Below are 10,309 nucleotides of genomic sequence, written 5' to 3'. Positions count from 1 at the left end.
GTCCCATCCCATGGTGGCTGCATCCTCCTGCAGTGACAGATGTGGCTCAGTTGGAGCAGTGCTCCTGTACAAGGTGCAGTTTCCTCCCAAGCTCCAGGGATGATGTGGAAGGGTCTGGTTTTCCTCTGGGATCCAGTGGGAAAGGCTGCTCTGATGTTCCAAATCTCAGTTTTTATCTGGGTAGGAAATGTTTGGCTCCTCCCCTGGCTGGAGCAACTCCCCATGGGATGATGGAATTTTATCAGCCATGCCCTGGGACTCAGTGGCCATGAACAGGAGAGATCTCCTGGAGGGAGGATGGGCTGTGGAAAGATAAAGAACACTGCCCCAGCTGGTTTAACAGCTGCCCATTAACAGGAGATATCCCACAGAGATCAGGATCACTGCCCCAGCTGGTTTGACAGCTGATGATAGAACACAAACTTTTGGTCACAGCCTGTATTGCAAGCTGAGACAGCTTCCCACTGCCAGAGGGCAGGCAGGCTTTGATGGGACATTGGGAAGAAATTTGTTCCTGTATGTGTGGGGAGGCCCTGGCACAGCTGCCCTGAGAAGATGGGGCTGCCCCTGGATGCCCAAGGCCTGGTTAGTTGGGAAGGTGAGATAGTGGCAGGTGTCCCTCCCCATGGAAGGGGGTGGAATAGGACGGGCCCTAAGGTGTTTTCCAACCCAAGCCATCCTATGATTCTGTGATATCTTAGCTCATGGATTCATGGGAAAGAGTTTAGTAGAATCACAGATGCCACATGCAGGGACACTTTCCACTTTCCCAGGTTGTTCCAAGCCCCATCCAACCCAGACTGGAGCAGGGATGGGAGCAGAGATGCCCAAGGGATGTGGCATCCATAACTTTTCTGGGCAACCTGTGGCAGTGCCTCGTGTCTTCTCCCCTTCTCCTTTTGTAAGACATGTTTTAGAAACATCACTGAGGCTTATAAATGGGGCTTTTAAAACTGTTTAAATACCTGTCATATTTATGGTTTATTCCCATGTCATTGAATGCAATTATCTGCAGGAGAAGTTCTTTCTAGCATGCATTAATTTGGAAAACACTGGTATTTCCCCCAATTTCTGGAAAGGCCTGAGGTCTGGGTTGGGGTTACTGGAGTACTGCTGTGCTTCCAGCAGCAACAGAAATCACTGTTGGTGAGAAGAAAATAATATTGCAGGGTTTTTTGCTTGGAAGTCAGAAGGAATTAGGAAATCCTGCTCTGCATCGTTCCTTGAAGGTCAGGCAGGCATTGCTCAGTCCAATCACATGTGCAAACTCCAGCATCTGAGGGCTCACAGAAGCTGATAAAGAGTTTTCCCTGAAGTCCTGCTGCAGCCAGTGGGATCCTGCCAGCATCACCTCTGTCAATATTTAACTCTGGGTCAATACAGCTTGATGTTTGGCTTAACAGAACTTAATATCTGCCGAATGTCAGCCAAGTTCTTGCAAGTGCAGGAGCTGCCTGGTTCTGTGGGGAGGGGTTCCTGGCTGAGGAGCCACAGTGGTGGGGAAATACCCCAGCTGTGCTGACAGGTGAGGGCTGTGAGGGGCTCCTGCTAACCCAGAATGGGTTCCTGGGGCTGTGCAGGGAACAGGGAGCTGGATTTCAGGGGATGAGCCTGTCCCTGGTGCATGGCACAGTCACCAGGCAGGGCTGCAGCTCAAGCAGCAGCTTCTCGAGGCATCTGTCCCTTTCTGTGTGAGCTGCTGGGGTTCATGGGGCTCCATCTGGCACAGAAGATGCACAGGATGGAATCACAGAATGGCTTTGGCTGGAAGGGACCTAAAGGCCATCTTGTCCTAATGCTTTTCCACTAGACCAGTTGGTCCAGTGGAGACCCTCTGGTCCCATCAACATCCCCAACACATTGTGAGTGCTGCTGTTTTTCCCTGTTTTTTTCTGTTCTCATGAGTTTTTCTCTTTACCTGCCCAGCAGTGATGCCCTGAGGCTGCTGGCAGCTGCAGTAAGGGCATCACTGCCCCTCTGCCCTCCCCTCAGCCTGGCACCATCCCCTCCTCCCCACAGCCTCCTTGGGCAGCAGTTAGCCAGGGCCAGGGGTTTCTTTTTATCATGGTTTTAATATTCATGACACATGCAAATTAGGGAAAAAGGTAATTGTCCCAATTAACACTAAATAGGTTTTTCTCACACATCTTGAATAATTTGATGCTTCTGCTTATCTCATAAAAAGTTTCCTGGTGGAACTGCCTCAGCCTCGGTGTTCATACAAGAGCCTGCTGAGCCTTGGTAATTAAGCTGTGATTAGCCAGCTATAAATACGTGGGGTGGAATTCTGCATTGCACTGGTAGGGCACCCGGAGATGATAATAAAGTGATCAGATCAGTGAGCACCTTGGGCACAGCAGCAGTGGTGGGAGAAAGATTTTGCAGTTAATGGCAGGTCATGGCTCAGCCCCTCTGGGCTCCAAGCTGTGGGTGAGTCTGGAGCAAGGCTCTTACTGGGAGATCACTTCCCTGGGAGGGTCCTTGCCAGCATTTCTTCACAGAAAGGGTTGTCAGGCGTTGGAATGGACTGTCCAGCGAGGTTTGGAGTCCTCATCCCTGGAGGTGACTGGACATGGCACTCAGTGCTGTGCTCTGGGTGACAAGTGGGCATCAGGCACAGGTTGGACTCAATGACCTGGAGGTCTCCTCCAACCTCAGTGGTCCTGGGATTCTGTGGTTGCCCTGAACAGGCGTGGTGGTGAATTGGCTTTTTGAGGAGTGGTTCCTCTGCTCCTCCTGCCCCCTGGGGCTCCAGGGATGTCACCAGGGGTGAATGAGTGAGATCCTCCTCCCACCCAGAGCAGGGGACAACTCCTGGGCTTGAAACCAAAGTGTTCATTCAGCCAGAGACATGATGGATCTCATGGCCTCTGGACCCAGCTGCAGCTGTTTGTGAGTCAGGGGACTGCTCTCCAGTGAATTACAGCTGATATTTCATCACACACATTATTCTGGTAAGGAATAAACTGGAGGAAGCCAGGACAATTTGGAGAAGAAAGTGAACTGACAGCTCCCGAGTAAAGGATTCATTATTCACTCAGCTCTGTCTGCCTAGTGCACTTGCCCCGACTCCTGAACAAAAGTTGGCTCGTTTCAAATCCTGCTGCATTCCTATTTCTCTGCTGTGACATGACCTGGCAGCTGAAATGTTCATGAACACACTTATCTTACGAATTAGAAGTTCTGTCAAACCTGATTCCGTGAACTGCTCACAGGAAATTCATATCAGCTGCTAATTTCCATCCCTTTACGTCTCAAATACCATTTGTGAGCTTTCTAACTCAATGCTATTTCAGTTTTAAAAGCACTTGAGGAAAACAACGTGGGATTATTTGGCAGGAGGCAGTTGTCTAAAGCACTGTCAGAATAAGCACTTTCTCTTCAGCAGCCTCTTTCCTCACCATTACAGCTCCTGCAGGGGCTGGAACAGACTCGGCCCCTTTGGGCCGGCACTGGAGGAATAACGTGCACAAAATCCTGATGATTTTGTAGAGTTTGACGTGCTGTCGTGGAAGTGTTCCAGTCATGTGGATGAGGAGGCAAGCAGGGAAATCTGAAACTTCAGAGCATCGTGCGGGAGCGAAGGGTTGGATGCAAAGAATTGCAGCACCCAAAGGGAATGGCAGAGCCAGAGGTGGAACAGAAAACACTGAACACTTTATGGAAAATCAGACCTGAACAAAACATTCACAAAGAAGATCCCAAGCAAAATTCAGAGAAAGAGAAACGCAGGTTCACTGGGGGGCTGCACTCGGGATGCGTGGGCGGACGCGGAGTTCTCCTGGACACCAACGCAAATACCTGCGAGCTGCAGGCTGCCAGCAGAACCTTCCCGCAGAGGGCTGTGAATGCATCCCACGTCATCCAACAACTCTGCTCGCTGTTCTAGCCCCAGGCAGTGCTAGAATAACCACAGAGAGCACTAGCAGGCGTTAGCTTCGGTTTGGGCTGTTTGGCACAAAGAAGCGTGTCCCCTGTACGTGCTTATTCATGGGGAGGGGAGATGGAAGCGTTCCCTTTCATTGCTGATTTCTCCATCTGTTTTCTGTCTCTGCTTTGTTCGCCTGCAGCGCTGCGTGGGTGCTTGTTGGGGAAGGGCGTTCCGGAGCCCTTGCACAGTTTTCCCGGTAAACACGGTTTGATAGTCACTTCAAGTGTGGCTTTTGCAGTGTTCTCACATTTCATTCCTTTGTGCTCTGCCAATCCAGCCGAGTCCTGCTGCTCCTTTTGTCCCTCTGCTGTTCCAGCCCAGCCCTGCCCCCACCCACGGATGCAGCGAGAAGTATTTTTCCCAATTTAACGCTGACCAGTTTTTATGTGTAGCCGTAAGTGGGTCCATTAGCGCTGGTCAGAGGAAAGCTGAAGAACATTCGGCGGATAATTGGGCCTGGATCCATCAGAAGGTCCTGATGTGGAGCCTGCAGCTCTGTGTGCTGCTGAAACATCTGTGTAAAGAGCTCTGCAGCTGAGGCTTCCTCAGAACTGCCCGTCACGACAGTCCTTTAAAGCTCTCAATACACCAGGGACTCCTCTGGGTCTACCCAAAATAGCAGCTCCGCACTTAGGCAGCCGCACACCGAAACGGGAATCGTCTCATTTAAATGTTCCCGGCTCCAGGCATGACCTGAGCCTCTTTGTGGGATGTGCTGAGCCATCAAAGCCTCGTTCTTCGTTAGTCCTGGAGGGTGTGGGGCTGGAGATGCCACCCTGCTGTGCCCCTGAGCTCAGTGTATAATTTTCCGGGCACATCTGGAAAGAGGCAGATGTGTAATTGCATGTAAATGGTCATTTGTCACGGTGAAACTGTCTTTTCTAGTAGGATTATCCTTGAAAAGAAGGCTGCACCTTAGGATGAGGAGATAATTGTAGTGTTTGTGGAATTGAGCGACAGTCAGATAAAATCTGGGGCACTTTCCCCAGCTCTATTAAAATTCTGCTCATCCTCAACCTGGCACCCGTGCAGCTGCTCTGGGGCCCCTCGCCCCTGTCTCATCCTGACCCTTGCTCCCCCATGGGTTCTCCAGCTGTTGCTGTGCCCAGATGTGCTGCTCACCCGCTGCTCTGTGCCGGGACCTGCTGCTGGCTCGGGACTTCTGAACCTTGGAGCTTGTCCATGGCACAACGCTCAGGGTGTGCCTCCAGAACCAACACAAGCTTTATGGAAGTGCTGTCAGGCATTCTCTGAAACAAAATGAGCCTTCCCTAAGTCTCTTAAAAACATCCAGCACCGAGGGGAGATGCAGAATGGACCTGGTGCATCTCTGCACCTCTTGCACGATGTGTTCCTCCTGAGTCTCCAGTCTCACAGCCTGGTCATGCCAGCTGTCCTGGGATCCCCCAAGGGCAAAGCTCTTCAGAATTCTGTTTATTGTATCCAAATGATGCAGCAATTTATTTATTTATTATTTAAAATACTGTTTATTGTATCCAAATGATGCAGCAATTCATGGGTGGTGGGTGACAAGAGCCCAGCCCACAGCCTGAAAGCTCCTCTAGTTCTGGTTACAATACATGATATACTTTTTATTGTAGATCATCTCAATACATGACAACCAATCAATACCTTTACTATTCCCTATAGCCTATCCCAACTACTACCATTACCATATTCATTACTATTCGTTATTACTGTTCGTTACTGTTTTCCAATCACAAAAGGTCACTGTGTTACAGTTTAAACTAGAAGTTGTTTTTCAGTTTTCTTGCAGTGGAAAATTCTGAGATCTTTTCTCTACTTGCAACATGGCATTTTTGTTTGCCTGTGAACATCCTTTTGCTTGGTAAAATCATCTTTGTTTGAGGTGGATTTATCATTTGTTGAGTCATAAAAACCCCTTCCAACTCATTTGCCCTTTGCCTTCTTAGTTACCCAGTAAGACTGGCTCAGCAATTCTTTTCCTCTGTATCAAAACTTGCTATCATTTATATTCTTTCTTCAGATTCTACATTCAAAGACCACATCTGTGAGACCTTCCTGCCAATCCTCATCCTTCCCAACACAGAACCTAACAGTGCACACGCCTGTGGTGTCAGCCTGGGCTGTGCGAGGAGCTCTGGGCTCCCATCCCTGCTGATTAATCCGGAAGAGACATTATTTAAGATTATTGTTGCACCACGGAGATGAAGTCAGAGGATGCTGTTGGCCTGCTGGGATGTGGGATGGCGTCGTGCAGAACACACACCAGAGGGTGATGCTGTGCAGGATGAAAACCGGCGAGCAGGGAGTTTTCAGACATGCAGATTTGTTTTGTGGATCATCATCTGTTCCTTCTGTGTGCTACTTAAGCTGGCTGTTGTTATGCAAATCCCGTAATGTATTTAGGAGTGCTCTCCAGAGATTTCAAATGGCATCTAATCTGGTTAGCAGATCCATTCTGCAAGAGACCTGGCTAATGTGTTCAGCTACAGATGAGATGCTGGTGTTTTATGCGTGTGACTAGCGACAGAGCTGTTTCATCCCTTGCACCAAGCGCTTACAGCACTCGGACTGACCCAAACCCGTGTAACTGCCAGGAAGAAGAATAAACACACAAATAATGTGAACAAGCAAGTACAACATATTTCCAGCTCCTGACTGTGCCTCCGAGTCGCTGCAACCTGGGAACTTGCCTGTTCTGAGTTGAACAGGGCTGAGTCTGTACCTGGGTGAGAAATCCCGGAGCTCCTGGAATGTGCTCAGGGGTGTCTCTGTTGAACCTGAGCCGACCACCTGTGTTGTTTTAGAGTCTCTGTGTTCCAGCCTGAGCACTGGAGAAAGAGTCAGGAGACTCTTCTGTTGTTCCCAGAGTTGTTTATTTTATCTCATTTAAAGTTCTTTCCCTGCCCAGCCCAGGTCCGTTCAGCAGCTCAGCCCCAGGCACACTGCCCACCCTGGGCTGGCATTATCTTTTTATACTATAAACTACATAAACATTATTTACAATTATCTTCCAATACCTATCACTTATATTGTACAGTCTGGTTCTGCTCTAAACCAATCTAAAAGTGCCAACATCACCCAGAAGATGGATGCAGGAAGAAGGAGAAAGAAGGACAGAACACGCCCAAATTCCTCCATCCTGACCCCAGACCCTCATTATAAACAACCCTAAAAACCTACTTTTTCACTTTATAATAATCTAACTTACACTCTACTTATTTTTTGTGGCTTTTAATTCTTCATGTAAGGGTGGTAATTTTTCCCAGGGAGAGAAATCCAAGGCACAGGGGTTTTGGGCACTGTGCCAAGGCTCCTGAGCCCCTGCCTGGGTCTGGAACCACCCAGGGCACCCAGAGGGATGTGCTGGGTTCCCACACTCCTGACTCTTGCCCTGCCTGCATCGCTGTCATTTTGGGTCCCAGGTCACCTTCCCTCTGCTCCCTGGGTTTAGTTTTTGCCACTTTGATTTACAAACAACTGGGGATTTTTTTTGTACCTCCATGCCCAGGCTTCTTCCTGATGTCCTCCTGTCTGTCCTTTACCTCCTTCTCGGGCTGTGGGATGTCCAACGGGAAACAGATTTCTGTTTATTCTGGTTTTAATACCATTATTTCCATGCAAATAAGTGTTTCTATTTTACTGGTTGAACTTAAAAACGATGTGTGTCCACTTGGAATGTTCCACTGAAACCACTTATTTTTAGCCCAAATGGCAACCCAGACTTTTTGACCAAATGGAACTTTATTTTCCGTTAGTTAAAACAAATGTTTCTGTTTTTTCTTTAAATGCTGCATTAGAATTGGATTGAGAGAAATGAGCTACAAAGTATCTAATTGAAATAAAAAATGTTAATTGAAAAAGTTTTCACTTTAAATTTAAAAGGCAAATGTCTTCAACAAAGCAACGCAAGCGATTGAATAATTTCAATGTACATGAAACACTTTATCACATTAATCTCTCATTTGAAGACTATAAATACAGTAACATTCTCATTTGTGTATTCTGGAAATGCAGGGTTTGGTGGAATTCTCATTCCTGGTTCCATGTAGCCCTGGGCTGGCTCCTCATTCCCTTCTCCACCATCTGCTCTGTCTCCTACCCCAGAACTGTCCCATGTGCCACTGTAATGTTCCTTGTCAGATGACAGATTTCAGGGAGCTTTAGTAATTAGGAACTCCACTCTCATCAAGGAAAATAATTAGTGTGAATGCTTGTGGTTTACTAAAGCAGCTCAATTAAAGAGAGTAACCAGCTTTTTACAGCAACAAAGGAGGGCCTTGGTGAGTAAATAAAGCTGTAATCAGTGTGATTAATTTAAAGTCTCAGGAAGGCAGGAATTGGATTGATATTCCAAAAGTCTCATGTGTCTCATGAGATTTCAGAAGAAATCATTCCATATTTTAGGGCTAACATGAAGCCTCGTTAATTGTGAACAAGGAGAAGAAGTAAAGCCTGACAAATGTAATTTGTTATTAATTTCCTCTGAAATCTGTGTATGTTTCCTGGCTAAAATAAATCCAAGAAAGGTTTAGGAATGGACTGGCTTTTAACCAGGATCCTTAAAACCTCCCTAATCTGCATTTTCTCCCCCTGGCACTATCATGGGGACTCCCTTGTGCTGTTTCTGTTGCCCAAGAAATCGTATTCCTTCTCATTCCTTCCTGGTGTTCCTTGTCTCACACCTGAAATTTGGCTTCTCTGCACAGATAATTTTGGGATACAACAAACCCTAAACAGTTGGACAGGAACTTGGACTGTAAATCATAAGCAGCTTTAATTTAGTTCATTTCCCACTGGTGACTGATGGTTTTATGGTGCTTTACTGCACTTCATAATAATTTAAAGGAGATATTTAGTATGTCTATAAAATCTCTTTCACGAGCTTCTGGGGAAGGGAAGGTAAATACTTTCCAGGTTTTTGGTTGAGTTACAAACTGTTGACAAATAAATCTACAAAGTAAGTCATTCCTGGGGGTGGAGGAGTTACTGAACCCCTTTGCTTATGGGACCCCCTTTATGGGGGGGTTCTCAGTTTTCTCTGATTAAATCCAGACAGGTTTAATGCTGAAATCAGTCTTTGAGCCTGGGAAACATCCTGATAATGTTTCAGTCTAAAAATGTCATATCAGACAACTCTTGGGTCTCCTTTTGCTGTAGAACACAAGGATTGAATAATTCCCTTTGATAAGTACTTTTCATTCTTTCTCATTTTTTTAGTGTTTGCAGCATTCTCCAGTTTTCTCCTCAGCGTTTTTTAACAGAAAAAGAAAAATGATTTGAGTGTCTTATAAGTGATGTTTTTGATGACAATTATCTGAAAATAAGCACTTCTGATTGCTGGATCTTTCCCTTTGCACAAGGCAGAGCTCAGGGAGGTTCTGGGTGATTTGTGCAAATCCAGCACCCCTGTCAGTGAAATCCTGGGTGGATTGTGAGGTGAAACGTCCTTGTGGAATTACAGCTCGAGTTCTGCTCATTTTCTCTGAGTTTCCTTCTGCTGAGGGTGGTAAATCGTGTCAGGGCTGATGAAAATGAAACTGCAGCGCTGTGTCAGTCTGCCCTGGCACCCCGGAGAGAGACATGGCATTTCCAGCAGATATCTGAGCAGGGAGAGGCAAAACAAACCCTGACTGAAAACACAGCTGGGTAAGGATGGTCCTGATGTGGTTCTGGAGATGTGGAAATGCAGAGGCAGCAGTGATGGTACAGGACAGGGCTTGGGTGTCCTCGGGAGGGATTCTGGTCAGACCAAGGTCAGCCTCCAGTGGGAAGCCAGATAAAAACCTGCAGAAGAAGCATAATTCTAAATTCTCACCCTAAATTTTATGAAGTTGTCACTTTGCAGTGTTGCCTGGACTGGCTGTATGTTGGGAAAGATGAATCAGGAAAACCTTATGATTACCTGGCAAAAGATTTTGAGAATATGGAAACCATAAGTGAGATTGAAATTAAAGCCAGCTTTGAGATACCAAACCGAGTTACTAAATAACTAGAAAACAATAGAATGGCCAGCTGAAAGTAATCCCCCCTTGACTGAATAATTGCTTCTGCTGGCAAGCAGGTCCAAGGGTCAGAGAAGACCCTGCCAGCTTGGCAGAAGGGGTCCAAAGAGAAGTTTGTAGGGTTTAAAGTGTAACACAGTATGGTAATGTAATGATTCTTATAGGCTGGATGTAAATGCTGAAGGATTTGTATCTTGTGTTAGATTGGTTGTGGAAATGAGAATATTCAACACAGAAGCTTTATGGTGTTGTAATGGGAACCTCGCTCTCTGAGCCCTCTGAACTCTCTCTGAGCTTTTCCTCTTACCATGCCCTTGGCTCTCTGAGCTCTCTCTCTTTTACCACCCTCTCACTTTTTCTCTCACTCCCCACTCTCTCAGTGCCCTGC

This window comes from Catharus ustulatus, chromosome 26 (assembly GCF_009819885.2).
Source record: "Catharus ustulatus isolate bCatUst1 chromosome 26, bCatUst1.pri.v2, whole genome shotgun sequence".
NCBI classification, from domain to species: Eukaryota; Metazoa; Chordata; class Aves; order Passeriformes; family Turdidae; genus Catharus; species Catharus ustulatus.
The sequence above is the reverse complement of the archived record's forward strand: the minus strand, read 5'-3'. Positions refer to the sequence as shown.